The sequence below is a fragment of the Podarcis pityusensis genome, assembly GCF_964106645.2.
Source record: "Podarcis pityusensis genome assembly, chromosome: 12".
NCBI classification, from domain to species: Eukaryota; Metazoa; Chordata; class Lepidosauria; order Squamata; family Lacertidae; genus Podarcis; species Podarcis pityusensis.
Window position 1 is genome coordinate 37,606,198 of NC_138037.1, and position 13,165 is coordinate 37,619,362.

Consider the following 13,165-nt stretch of genomic DNA (forward strand, 5'->3'; position numbering starts at 1 on the left):
CAACTGCTTGAGTACCCTCCCCCTTAAGTCTCCTTCAGGGATATACAGTGCCCCTTTGTAATACAAAGCTCCATTTCTTTCCTCGAAACCCCCTGGTTCCTCTCCCTCACCCCTAAGACCTCTGAGCTTATTCTGGGCGTATTCATCATTCTCTGTTTCCTCTACCAGTTCTCTTTGTCCCACCAATGCCGCCCCACACACCCAGCGGTCCTCTGGAATGACATGTCTCTCTTCGGGTGCTCCCTCCCCCTCCAAATATTCAGGTTTGCGTGAGAGAGCGTCCGCCCTAATGTTCTCTGGGCCTGGCACGTAACAAATCTCAAAGTTAAATTTGGAGAACTCCTGGGCCCATCTCACTTGCCGTTGGTTGAGCACTCGTGCCGTCCTCCAATACTCTAGGTTCTTGTGGTCAGTGCACACTTGCACCTTATGTTGTGCGCCAATTAGCAGGTGCCTCCATCTCCGGAACGCCTCATGAATGGCTAGTAGTTCTCGGTCATACACCGTGTAGTTCCTCTCGGATTTGTTCAGCTTTCGCGAAAAAAAGGCACACGGTCTCCACTCTGACTCCTCCTTCCCTGGCTGCAGAAGCACCGCCCCAATCGCTCTGTCTGATGCGTCAGTTTCCACTCTCATCGGTTTTTGTAAATCCACATGCAGGAGTTGTTGTTCCGAGGCGAAGGCCCTTTTTAGTTCCTCAAATGCTCGCTCCGCCTCCTCAGTCCAAACGAACTTCTTCTTACTGCTGAGACAGTCCGTAATGGGCGCCGTCAGGTGGGCAAAGTTTCGGATGAACTTACGATAGAAGTTCCCAAATCCTAGGAACCTCTGCACATCCTTCCTTGTTTTGGGTGTTTTCCATTCCAGCACCGCCTGGACCTTGCCGGGATCCATGGCCAATCCCTTGTCTGACAGGCGATACCCCAGGAATTCCACCTCCTTGGTATGAAACTGACACTTCTCCAGTTTCACCCACAGCTGGTTGGCTTGCAGCCTGCTCAACACTTCTCTGACGTCTCTCACATGCTGCTCCTCATTCTCAGAATACACCAACACGTCGTCTAAGAAGGCCACACAATTCTTGTAAAGCAAAGGCCCCAGGACGTGGTTCATAAACGATTGAAAGCACGCGGAGCCTCCTTGTAGGCCGAAGGGCATAACTAAATATTCAAATGCCCCCAAAGGGGTGAACATGGTGGTTTTCCATTCATCCCCCTTCCTTATTCGTATCAGGTTGTACGCCCCCCTTAGGTCCAGTTTAGTAAAAATCTTTCCCTTCCTGACCCTTGTCAAAATGTCGTCAATCCTGGGCATAGGGAAAGCCACTGGTTCTGACACTGCATTTAAGGCCCTGAAGTCACACACAAGCCTCGGCTTGTTCGTGTTTTTTTTATCCACAAAAAACACTGGGCTGCCCCCCACCGCCCTGGACTCTCTGATGAACCCTCTCTTCAGGTTCTTGTCAATGAACTCTCTTAGCTCCTGCATCTCTCTGTCTGACATGGCGTACAGCTTGCCTACAGGGAGCTGTGCCCCAGGGAGTAAATTGATTTGACAGTCAAAGGGTCTATGCGGGGGTAGTTGGTCAGCTTCCCTTTCGCTGAAGACGTCGCGGAGATCTGCGTATTGTCGTGGTACCTTCACGTTCTCCGTTACTTCAGTCCCTGCTAGGGTGGCTTGGGCCCCTGCCAAACCCTTTCCCTCTTTGCAGTGTTCTAAGCAATGTGCTGAACCAAAAGAAACCACTCTCTGATGCCAGCCCACCAGCGGATCATGTAACGCTAGCCAGCTCATCCCCAATATAATGGGAGCTCCTCCCAAGGTGGCCACATTAAACGCTATCAGTTCGGTGTGCCTTGCCACCTTCATTATCATTGGGACGGTCTGCAAGCTGACTTCTCCTCCCAACAGCTCCCTGCCATCGATCGTGGTCACCTGCAGGGGGTTGCTTAAAGGGATCGTCTGTATCTGGTGTTCAGCTGCAAACTCTTTGCTCATGAAATTGCAGGAGCTGCCTGAGTCCAACAGCGCCTTTATCTTTAGAGGGTGTCCGTTTGGCAGCTCTAGCGCCACTTCTATCACTAGGGCGGGTTTAGGAGGTTCTGGCGTGGGCACTTTCACTGCTCTTTGGCCTGGCTGCTGTGCCCCGACGGTGGCAGCCAGGCGTTGGCTTTTACTTGCTTCGGTATTTCTTCCTCTCTTCCCTCCACAGCTCCTACCATCCCTTGCCATTCCTTCCTCTGGGGGCAGACTCTGGCAAAGTGACCTGGCTGTTGGCAGAGATAGCATTTCCGGGCGCCTTTTCCCTCCTTCTTTCCCCCCTCACTGGGCTTTGAAACTGCGCGCGCGCGCGCTGTTCCGATTTCCATCGGCTCTGCCGGCGGGAAAGTTGGCTCTGGAATGTCTGGAATGCGGAACTCCTTCCAACGTTCCCCCTTCCCTTCCCGCCTCTCCAATGCTCTCGCCTCCTGGCGCGCTCCTATGGTCAGCGCTGATTTGGTCAGCTGGTCCATAGACTCCGCCCTGGGCGCCCGGGAAAGTTCGTCTTTCACAGCCGAAGAAAGCCCTTCTTCAAAGAGCATTTGAATGGGTTCCGCCGATAGATCCCACCCCAATTTATGGATCAACATGGTGAACTCAGTCCAGTACTCACGGACAGATCGGCTCCCCTGTTTGCAAGCCATTAACTGTCTGCGGACCACTCCCTGTTCAATATCGCTGGAAAACATCAGATCCATGGCGCGAAAGAACTTCATCGTGTCCTTTAGGACGTCACTATTCGCTGCCATCAGGGGTCTAACCCAGTCTCTCGCCCCCTTTTCAAGATGCCCAATCACGAAAGCCACTCGTGATTCCTCGTCAGGGAATTCATCAAACTGCAGATTGAGGGCATATTGCATCTCTGTCCGAAAGCCATGATAGTCTTTGGGCTCCCCCCCAAACTTCTGCACCAATCCTGGTACCTTTCTGATGAGCTGGGTGTCTTTCCCCTTTTTGTCTGCATCCTGAGCCCTCCTCTCCTCAAGCCTCGCCGTCTGCAGCGCTAGCTGGACCTCCAACACCCGGTACCTTTCTTCCAGGCTTGGACCCGCTCCAGCTCCTGCTTCTCCGGTTCCGGCTGGGTTGCTCATGATGCCTTCTCCTGCACAAGCTGCTCACGGAGACTGTCGGAATGCTGTGATGGGACGATGAGCTGCTTGTGTGTAAAATCCTAGTCCCTCAGAGTTTGGTCAAGTTTGCAAACCTCTGTCTGTAACGGAGCCCCTTAAACATGGCTCCGTCAGTCGCTGGCAGATTCCGACAGTGGTTGCTTTCGGAATCGCTTCCAACATAAAAGCTCCTTAACGGAAACACATCTTCTGGACTCTCTGCGTGACAGTTTCCGGCGAGGAGTGGGTGTCCCTACAGGAGGTCCTGAAACCTCCCCACTGTTTTCGCTGGAAGTGTCTCTGAGCCATCCCTCCAGCTCACTTTCCCTCAGCTCAGCTCCTCTCCCCCTACTGGTTCCCTCTTCAGCTGCTGAGTCTCTCCCAACCTGTGTGAGCCCTTTCACTTCCCTTCCTTCCGATGGCAGTTCCCTGACAGTGATTAATAAATAAGTATTATTAATAACCATGTGAACGCTTGGGCCACAGCTCATCAGCATTGCATGCAAAAAGGTGGTGCTATGGGAGAGGACAACATCCCTATAGCTCTTTAAATATTGGACTGCCTCTTGAGGCAAGTCTCCTTAAGCAGCTGCGCTAACTCCTGGTCAGTTTCCTTGCACAATTCAATGTACTAGCTTGGAACCAGGATCCCTGCAGGGTCTCTTTCCTCCATTTCCTCCTGTCCATTCGCTGAAGCTCTTGGCCAGGTGTGTCTGCTGATTGGCATGTGGGAGTGGAGGGGCGGGGAAGCTGCAGAAAGAGGCTTACTGGTGATGGTGGACCAGTTGCGAAGCACACTTTCCAAGGAGCGGGGTGGGGAGGGGTGGTGCAGCTGAAGCCAGGAATTGATGCAACAAGAATTTTTAAACATTTAGTCCCAAGGGGGGGTGTGCATGTGCCTGTGTATATATTGTCTTGGGCTGGCAAGGCAATAAAGGCTTGCCCAGTATGCAGCTGCTGTTGGAGATTTTTTTTTGCACAAGGTGACAAAGTCCAGGCTTTAAAAAAAGTATTTTATCCTTGAATCAGCTGATCCAATGCTGGTGCTTTGAATTGTTGTAGTAGTGTATGTCTGACTTTTATATTGTTGTTTCATTGAAATATTTGGTGTAAGCAGACATGAAAAAATTCTATTTGAAAAGTGCATTATTATTATTATTATTAATTATATGTTTTCTCCAACCTGATGATCACCCGTCCTTTATATTGTTCATTGTTCTTGCAGCTCCAGTAGCAAAAATGGACCTAAGACTCCAGATGAGTCTTGTGTCTGGCATCTTGCTGCAGGGGACTTCTAAGGATCCCAAGGCAAGGTAAGTGTTACTACATGGACCATTCCTACTTTGGGGGTGCCTTGGGCAGTTGTTTTTGCAAAAATCTCTTTCTATGTTGGGGGACCTTTCACCAAAGTCCTTTACTGTGCACTTTGTAGGCTCACTGTTCTGCTGAGATGAGGACAGTGTGGTGCAACTCTAACAGTGCATCTTAGTGTATGTTTTGCGTTCCCTTGCTGGGCACAGGACTCCAGGTCTGACAAAGGTAGAATAGAGTGGTACTATTACTTCCCATGATCTGGACACTATACTTCTGTTGATGCAGTCTAGAATAGCATTAGCTTTTCTTTTTTCTTTTTTTGCTGCTGCTGCTGCTGCATCACACTGTTGACTCATATTAAGCTTTGTGGTCGACAAAGGACCCCAGATCCTTTTCATGTGGACTACTGGCAAGCCAGGTGTCCTCCTCCTTATATTTGTGCAGCTGGTTCTTCCTGGCTAAGTGTAGAACTATTTGTCCCTATTGAAATTCATTTTGATAGCTTTGGCCCAGTTTTCCAATCTGTTAAAGTCATCTTGAACTCTGATTCAGTCTTCTGCAGTGTTGGCTTCCCCTCCCACTTTGGTGTCATCTGTAAATTTGATGCGCATCCCCTCAATTTCTTCATCCAAGTAATTTATATTTACCTTTATTGTATGATCATTCTTTTTGTGGTATCAAAGGTCCATTTTAGTAGCACTTCAAAAAGCACTTTTTGCACTTACTCGATTCTATGTTTGAGTCCAACTTTAAAGGTTGGGATATGCATACCTTTTTTTAGCGACCTGGGTTTGGTACCCAGATTTCCCAGATCCCAAATTTTTCTTTACAGTGTTGGGACTAAAACGACACAAGTAATTTCAAATACACAGCAATTCTTTGGGAAGGGGATGCTTAAAAACATGACAGTTTATTTCCAGTCAACTATGAGGCAAGCATAACTCTTTTCCTAACTGGCCCACCTTGGATTGGGGTTCAGAATCAGAATTGGAAGCATCAGCCACTAGCCATAGCAATGAAATGAAAAAAAATGTACTGAAGATAGAGGTAAAAACTTAACTATACAAAATACATTCTGGAGGTTTACATCAACAATCAAATAATAGATCATATTCTAATTGCTCCTGCTATTTTCTCCCCCAGTTCTTGCTATCACCTGATTATCTTAATTTTCTAGAAGAAAGGCAACAGTAGCAAAGGTTGAACAACCTGGTTTGGATAGTAGTAGAGGGGTGATAACCTCACTCCTCAATTGGATTGGGAGAACCCAGCCAGATGGGTGGGGTATTATTATTATTATTATTATTATTATTAATAATAATAATAATATCTCACCTTTGCTGCTCCTCATTCCCTAAGAAGGGCAGAAAGCCTTTTTATTTGAGGAGGCAAGTGAAAGACTAGGCCCACATTTACACAGGAGAGACCCTATAGATCTTTTCCTTGGCAGCAACTGACTACAAGACCCACAGTGCCTGGCAGAATAAATGCTCCTTACATCAGTTGCCAGTAGAGAATAAACTGGCCTGACCCATCCTAGCCCTTTGAAAAAGAAGGGATGGTCAAAATTTTATTTCCTACATGGCTGCTTCTGTCAATCAGGCCTCAAATAGTTGCCCATAGGAAGCTGAGGCTGCAAAATCCAAAGGTAACAGTATGATAATAATTTAATTAGGACTTATTAAAATATTACAAAGCAGAGAACAAGCTTTGTTCTTCTCAAATCTTTATCAAGTTGAATGTAAAGCAAAAAGCAGCAAAATTTGGATGGAGGTGCACAAACTGATCAGGATGTAACCTCCCTGCAGTTTGTAGCAAGAGACTTGCATTCCAAACCCCATGCACGTTTTCCCGGGTCTGGAAGTACCGGTGGCCGAAACGGGACGTGTGATTAGGTATGCGCAAGACCAGAGTACTGAGTTCAAGGGAGCACATTCCGGGCTACATGCAAGATGCCGCAGGTTGCTGCAAAACAGAGTTCAGGATGCACCAAGACTAGAGCCACTGAGACGACCTGCCTCGCCATCTGTGTTGTGTAGTGGGCAGTGCGCCCTCTGCATGTGCTCAGAGGTTTCCTTTCTCCTGTTCTTCAGCGTTCTGGGGTCGAACCTCGGCTCAGAGTAAGTCCTGGGGGGTGGGATACACCTCTTCAACAACTGCACGTGTGAATGGGCGCAGTTGCATGAAGCCCTTTTCTCCGCCGCCTCTGGCAACTGCATCGGGGACGCTCCCTGGGACTTCTCCCGCCCGCCCGCCCTCCTTCTCCCCCGGGAGCGGAGGTGGGGGCTCGCCGCTTTCCAGCTTCCTTCTCCCGAACCCATCTAGCCGGAGATTTTTTCCAAGCTGACTCACAGAACTAAGGGCAGCGTCCTGTCATCCCCGGCGCGGCAAGCTGTTGCTTGCGCCGCTTGCGCTCTCTGCCTTCGCCCTCCCTCTCCTCCTCCTCCCTGCGCCCTGAATGGCTGGAGGGGAGGCGGGCGGGGGCGGAGCCCAGCCAGGACACGCCCCTCCGGGCCCCGCCCACCGCTCGGCTCTCTCCCTTGAGCAGGGACCGCAATGATTTAGAAGTTCAGGAATCCCACGTGACGTCACGGAGGGTGATGTAATGCTTCTCTAAATAGAACGTATTGTAACCTTCTCTCAGTCCAACGTGGTTCCTTCACCCAGGCTGCTTGCTGGTCCTTTCCCTGCTTACACTTGTTGGGTAAGTCCCTCGAAATACGGAGCTGCCTTTCTGATTGCCCCAAAACGCAACTTTACATCGCGTTGGGGGTGGGGGGGGGGTGGAAAAACAAAACAAAACAAAAAAGCAAAACTCGCCTTGCTCAAAACTTCTCGCTTGCAAGGGGTTTTGCTGCTGCTTTCTTCTTGCCCCAACGAGCGCGCGCGCGCGTGTGTGTGCGAATTCACACACACATGCGCGCGCGCGGGGCTGGTACTCCGCAGGGCAAAAGAAAACGCAAAGTAGCGAGGGGTTAAAACAACAACAGCGATCGAGTAAAAATTGCGAAATGTTTGTAAACGATGTTTTTTCCCTCTCTCTCTCTCTCTCTCCTTTCTTTCTGTTTTGGTTGTGCTGCTGTGTCTGGGATTTTTCCCGGGTTGCTGCTACAAGTTGATGGTTGTTTGGGTATGACTTTCATTTGGCAGAAGGAGCCGCTCTCGCTCTCAGCTTGGCGACCGGGAGGCGAGAATTGGCTAGGTGGGAAAGTGTGCGAGAGACCCGAAGCGGGAAGATGTAACGGGGGGATGCGGGCGTCTCCGCGCGCTCCGCCTCTTTGCCCCGTGCGCTGGCACGGTGCGTTATCAACTGGGAAGATTTATCTGTTATTCGTTTATTTATTTGCCGGAGGATGGGTGTGTGTGGAAGGAAATAACCCGCCTGGGCTGTGAGGAGTTAAAATGGGGGGACTTCGCTATATAAAAGGCGAAGAAGCGGCAGAGGCAACCTTTGGCGACCGCCAAGTGCACGAAAGTTTGGGCGCTTGTGGAATCAAAGCGGTGGCGAAGAAAGTCGTCCGCTTGCTGTTAGGGAGACTCCATCACTCAGATCCCACCTGTCGCCTCCACCCTCTGGCCCGACAAGACTTTGGGAACTTCGACGACCCGAGAAAGCCCTTCCCCAGACCCCGTAAATTGCTGGGAAACGATCGCTTAGGCGCGGAGAACGGTGCGCTCTGCGTGTGCTCAGAAACACTCCAGGCGTATGTGTTCCTCTGGCATTAAAAAAAAAAAAAGATCCCTGATGGGAGGGAGGCTGGCAGGCTGGCAACTCGTCCCCTGAACTGTTTCTTTTACATGCCCCGTCCCCTTGGCTTGGGGGCACTCCTGATGCCATCGCCGCTTGCCCGCAAGAAACCAGAGAGGTAAACCTCGTGGCCAGCAAATTGCCACCACCGCCGACCTCTTAGGTTCGGGGCAAGCGCTTCGTAAGGTGGATCTCTGGGGAGAGAGCGACCCGGCTCGCCGCCCCCTGTCCTGTCCCGGTAGCCCCGCGCAAGATCTTCCTTGTTGGGTGCAATGACAGCGCTCTCCTTCCCCACCAGCTCGCGGCTGCCTCCCCACCCCACCTCCTGATCGCTTCGGATCGCCAGCGCGAAAACTTTTGAACTCATCTTAGGGACTAAGGAGCGACCAGGAGAAGTTTCATCCTTTGGCTTGGGCCATCTCGGCGAGGGGAGAGGAGACCATTTCTCTGCGCCCTCCTTGCCGCGCCACCTTTCCATCGCCTGTCCCCGCGTGGTCCCCTGTTGTTCCAAAAAAAGGTGTGTGTGTGTGTGTGTGTGTGTGTGTTTGGTTGTTAGGTGGCTGCCCCTTCCTTTACACACACACACACACACACACACAAATAGTGTCGCCCCCGCCCTATCTGACACTCTCTCTGGGAGTCAGAGGCTGGATCCCGGGCCATTACGTCATTCTGCAGGCTAGTAAAATGTGTGATTAAGAGACTCCGATCTTGGGGGCTGGGGGTTGGCCGGAGGATCAGCAATCCGGCTGATCAGGCGCTGCTACCTGGCTCCAGGTCGACAGCTCTGTCCGATTCCTTTAGATCCAAACCCTCCCCCTCTTAAACACTGGGATATGTCTCTTCCCCCCCAAACTCTCCTTCTTGGCTAAGTTTTGTCGTCTGAGAAGAGCGTCAAAAGGGGAAATGCCTGCTAAGCTCAACTTGCCTGCTGCGGTGTTTGCGCCATGCTGAGCGATCGTCGAGATCCAGGGCTCCTAGGAAAACTTCGCAGCGCCAAAGACAAAGAGCTTTCTCCCACCCCCCACCTCCAGCACACACCCCTTTCCCCCTTTTAACCGGGATAGTAGGCAAGTAGTAAGCCTGTCTCTTTAAATCCCCACCACCAAGCAGCGCGATGAGAAGTTTCTTACACGGAATCGGGCTGATACTGCCCGCGCAAAGTTTGGAAGAAGGAAAAAGGTCTGATCGGGAAGGGAGAGTTTTCTAGGGATTTCCTGGTCATCACCGAAAGGTTGGGCGGGAACATTCCGATCCCGATTATATCTTACTTGGAAATATCCTATTGAATTTCCCGAGGTTTTTCTTTTTAAACCCAGGGAGCTTCCAGTTTTGGCAGCCTTTCCACTGGCTCCTGGGGACGCTGCACTTGGCTGAAACTAGGACCTGAGAGAGATTTGGAACTGAGGTGCCCTGAGTCTAGCAAGTCACCTCAACTAACTCCCAAGAAAACTTTTTTTTTTGCAGGATGAAACTGTCATGGAGAAAAAGTGAATATAAACTTAGGTGGATAGATTATTTCAATCCAGATCTTGTCTGTACATTCACATATCCACACACCACGCAAATATAAAATCTGTGAGTGTGTTTATATAATTTTAGGTTCTTCTTTTTGAGGGAAGAGGCAACACAACTCTGAATTGTGCTGCGGCACAACTGGGGGTGGAGTATGCTAAGTTTCGAAAGCTGTCTTTAGCATCTTTTACTTTTACGCTTCAGATAAAATTTTCAGCAAGAACTTTACACGGCTAAATCTCATTCTTGGGACTCCCCCCCCCCCTTCTCTTGTGCAGGTTGCAAAGCCCCAGAGAGAAGTGTGATTAATGATCAGCTATAAGTGATTAGTGGTTTTATTCAAACTGTTACCTCTGACCAGAAGCACACATCAGAGGATTAAGAGGCTCTTTTAGATAAATGCTCATTAGTGGAAGGGGAAAATCAAAGATAATAGGCAGGCACACAGAGACAACTTTCTAGGAAAATCACTCCTGTCTTTGGAATAATAAGCTTTGTTCAGAGAAAGGCACTTTAATTTAAAAGTTGCTTTTATCTTGTAAATCAAAGTTTGATGTAGAAGTCCACCGGGCTATTATAACCTAGATTTTCCCATATCCACAGGACATAGATTATCCTGGTTGTGATATTTCTTTTCCTTATAAAGAAACAATTGGGATCTTGAAAGAAACTAATCATTCCCAAGTCCAAGTATCTTAAGGTATCCACTTTGAACGTAAGCCTGAGAGACCTGTTGTCGGTTAACTAGATGGCGCAGTACAGTATATACATCCTAGAGATGTATAGTTCTCCAGTGCAGCATGTAACAGCAGCTCACTGCGTGTCCTTTAATGCTTTCAAAAAAAGTTGATTCTATCCCGGGTTTAAGGCTAGACAGTTCTATACATTTTTAGTCACATTTTCCAAGCAAGTTAAAGGCTCGTGGAAAAATTAATCTCACCGCTTCAAGAAATGGAAGGGGTGAGAGCGGGTTGGTGGGTGTCAAACACTTGATTAAAGTACTGTAGTTACTTGGAACGGGAGATCTGCTTTCAACAGTGGATTGAACAGCTAGAACTCCACTAGTCTTACATTCAGAATCATAGACTCAGACAGATTTTCCATGTTACTTTTACTGTTGAGAGAGAACAAAATACGGGCACTAGGAAGGAGAGTTGACTTGTGGATTGGGTGAAGCAACTTATCCTCCAGAATGCGGTTCTTTTCCCCCTGTTCCACTCTTTTCTTCTGCTGTCTATGTGCTATCCTGTGTTTTGTGGTGAATTATTATCTATTGCTTATTATACTTCATAAGGTATCATGATAATGGTGCTGTAATTCCATTTATGTCTCATGCTTGTGCTGGGAGACAGAGCTCAAACAGTAAATTTGACAAACAAAACAACTTGTTTATTATGTGGTGCCAATGGTTACAACTGCTCAGGCTAAACTCTCTTTAAAAAGATACCTACGTCCAATGAGTAGCGGAGAAAGAAGTAAGACTAGGGGTGATATATTTGACTTGAAGTGTTGTTTAGGATTGCAGTATAGGTATTCTGGATATCCTTCTCTTGTATATAAAAAGGTGAGGCCTGAGACAGATCCGTTTACACAGCAAACTGTATTAACAGCAAAAATTGGTGTTGCAATTCAGACTGGAATGGGAATGAGGCTGAGGAAAGGGGGATCTCAAAAAGAGCATAGTTTGAAACTGCAGGGAAAGCCCAAGATAGAGTGGGCCATCTATAGTTTGCTATGACTCTTCAGAAGTCACTGGCTCCATTTGTCTAGATGTTGTGCATTGTGATATTTAGTGCGAGGGCCCTTTCTAGAATCTAGAGAAGTGTTCCTGGTCTCTCGGCCCAGTTATTACAAACTTTTTATAGCATTGCACCTAATCTAATCTTGCAATATTCCCACTTGGAAATCAGTCCTGTCTAGAAAATAGGGTAGATCCAATGTGCGATTCTCATACACCTGTGTTTATTTCACGCTGGGTGAGAGGCATCGATCATCACATGTGTGATGAAGTATGTCATGTATTGGAAGTTTGTAACATTTCACAAATGTTTGCTCACACCAGGTTTAGAGTTTAGGCAATTGGCACCGCGTAGTGTGTGTGTGAAGCGGCCCTTAGTTGGAAGGGGGTAACTATAAATTGACTTAAGACACTTGATATTTTGCCGTCCTCCCATATTAGCAAATCTTTATTTATGCTGGCAGTAGGGACAAAGCAATTCTATCTGCACACCTCAACAGAAAGACCCAAACTCACTTTGAGATATTTTGTACTTCAGCCCAATACAAACCTGGGTGCCCATCATGAATATGCCTCGTGTTTTTTTATGATCTCGGCTGCTTTAGAATGTTCTGTTCTTCCTTTTTTGTGTGAAAATCATCCTATGTGTCTAGTTAAAAAAAATTGTGCAAGCCTCATAAATTAGGAAGCTGCCTTTGGTGTGATCTGCCTTTAAGTGGAAACCTAGTTTAGGTTCATATGAAATTTCATACAACTGACTGTCTTCCTGATGGCGGATAAAATTAGCCCTGTGTAATATTTCACAATTTTCAAGTTCCATCAGCATTTCTTTTCTTTTGCCAAAGTGTATTAATGCACAGCTTAAAACACTTACTTCGGCAAGTTGAAAATTATCTTCAACAGAGGATAATAAAATTTGGTCCCAGTCGCTTGTTACCTTTGTCTACACCTACACCTACTACTTTAAAAATGGTTATGTAGTTACATTTGTTTAAAATCCACATTAAAGTCAGGATTCTAAAGGCTGTTGAATTCCCCCCCCCCCCCCACTTAGTCATTCCATTTAACTGAATGATCCTTTCCTGAATTTGGTTTTGGATTTGCATATAGATTTTTTTAATCGTTAAGAGGCTAACCAGTTTCAATTAAGTCATTTAAAATGCATTGCAGGTCATATAGTTGCTAGTTCACATCCAGACACATTTTGTTACCTGATTTGTTTAGCCATGCTGTAGCTGTCTGGGCATGGGTTTGAGAGTAAAGAACTTCCACCTCTAGTTAGTGTATGTTAAAGAGTTACGGTCCTGGGATGAAGTTCTTAGCACAATTGTGTTGCTTGAATTCCACTGTAGCCGATGCAGAAACATGCAGGACTGTGGCCCTGGTTTTCCGGATGTAGAACGTTGCCAAATCTAATATCTGAAGGCTGCAAACCATGCAAATCGTGTACAGTTTGGTACATGTCACATAGCTGCATCAGGAGGTACTTTGTGAAGCATAGCACGGAATCTTAAATAACAAGAGTTCCCACCCAGCCTGATAGCCCTTTGTTTCCGTCTTCAAAAACTTAATGAATCATGTTGTTGACTCAGTTTGGTGAGATGCAAAATGTAAAAGGAGGTGTGATATTAACTACGAACCAAAACTTTAAAGCCGTGCTAACACGACAGATGTGTTTCTCTAAATTACTTTGTTAAATTT

At 47.6% G+C, this 13,165-nt stretch overlaps 1 protein-coding gene across 6 annotated transcripts in view; it reads left to right on the plus strand.

Annotated features, from left to right (window-relative positions):
* The first annotated feature begins 4,445 nt into the window (after positions 1-4,445).
* CREB5 (cAMP responsive element binding protein 5) overlaps positions 4,446-13,165 on the plus strand; it is a 263,319-nt gene continuing 254,599 nt past the window's right edge. For 3 of the 6 annotated variants that reach the window (XM_080974906.1, XM_080974910.1, XM_080974912.1), the window contains exon 1: positions 7,093-7,167. The gene's annotated coding sequence lies outside the window, so the exon portion shown is untranslated. Of the gene's footprint in view, positions 4,463-7,085; positions 7,168-13,165 lie in introns of those variants that run through there. The other 3 variants (XM_080974909.1, XM_080974911.1, XM_080974908.1) reach the window with 2 other exon arrangements.